The sequence below is a fragment of the Macrobrachium nipponense genome, chromosome 42 (assembly GCF_015104395.2).
Source record: "Macrobrachium nipponense isolate FS-2020 chromosome 42, ASM1510439v2, whole genome shotgun sequence".
NCBI classification, from domain to species: domain Eukaryota; kingdom Metazoa; phylum Arthropoda; class Malacostraca; order Decapoda; family Palaemonidae; genus Macrobrachium; species Macrobrachium nipponense.
The window spans coordinates 48,819,134-48,820,296 of record NC_061103.1 but is presented as its reverse complement, the minus strand read 5'-3'; positions in this window follow the sequence as shown (position 1 = coordinate 48,820,296).

Sequence of the window (1,163 nt, the reverse complement as noted above, 5' to 3'; positions counted from 1 at the left end):
TTACGAATTCTGCTTAAAATTAATTTTAAAAAATGACTAGATCTGTTAACATCGATGCCCCGTTCGAAAAATGTCACTTTAGGGAGGGGGCAGGGGCAGCATTAGCGTACCTAGCCTAGTAGTGACAGGTCAATCTAGCCTAGTACCTACACTGGCGGCCGCGGGAGGAGGCCGCTAGACACCGATGGACTCACCTGGCCTTTCCTTCTGGGCCGTAATTGGCATTAAAAATGAATAGATTCAACAGCTTGGGCTCCGAGATATTTTCCTCTGACATGATAAGCAACACGCTGAAAAACACTTTTAGAGCACATATTGTGACAGATGGGGCAACAAACGCCTGTCTCAAACACTGGGCGACTTGTTCGATTCCTTTCCTTTCGGTCATGATGTCGTCTGTCTCTTTCCATTCAGGATATCTATATTTGCTGGGAGCTGCTAATACTTTTTAATTATTTACAAAAATAAATTTTTGATGGCAATGATCGCATTAACATTGACATTATCGATTTTATTTGCATAATGAAGGAATACGAAGTCGTTTTGGTACATACGGACACAATTCAGCTGTTTTTCTCGCATTCGTCCATAAACGAACAATAATATTGTCAAAACGCATCGTAGAAAAATCCAAGTTTTTTCTTTGAAACAATTTCGTCTCTTTTCACTCAAACAGAATTCCAAAATAAAGCCGTGAGACAAAAGCTTAATGAAATTCGTTTAATTAACCTGTGGGTTTATTTGGCCATATGCCAGCACGGGCTCTTGCAACTGGTCAGCACAAAATTAACACTCATACAACATTTACTCTGGGCTGATGTTTACTTTAGTTTGATAAACTTAGGAAATGTATCTGGTATGATATCATTACCGATATCAAAAGTTAAGAACCTTCAGCGTTTCTTATTGAATGAGGTGGCGATGAAAATATCCCTCAGCACAAATTTTCCAGGTTCCAACTAAAACAGGTTTGGTAAAAATTGTTGAAACTAATGGCTATTTCAGCCGCGATTATTTTGTATACAAGTTTCTCTATTCTATTTATTAATGAATTTTCTCCTGTAAAACGCCAAATGGGAAATTCGTGTAAAAAAAAACGTGGTATTTGTCATATTGAATATAGACCTATTATACAAAATGCCGTACAATTGGATCTTAAGGCT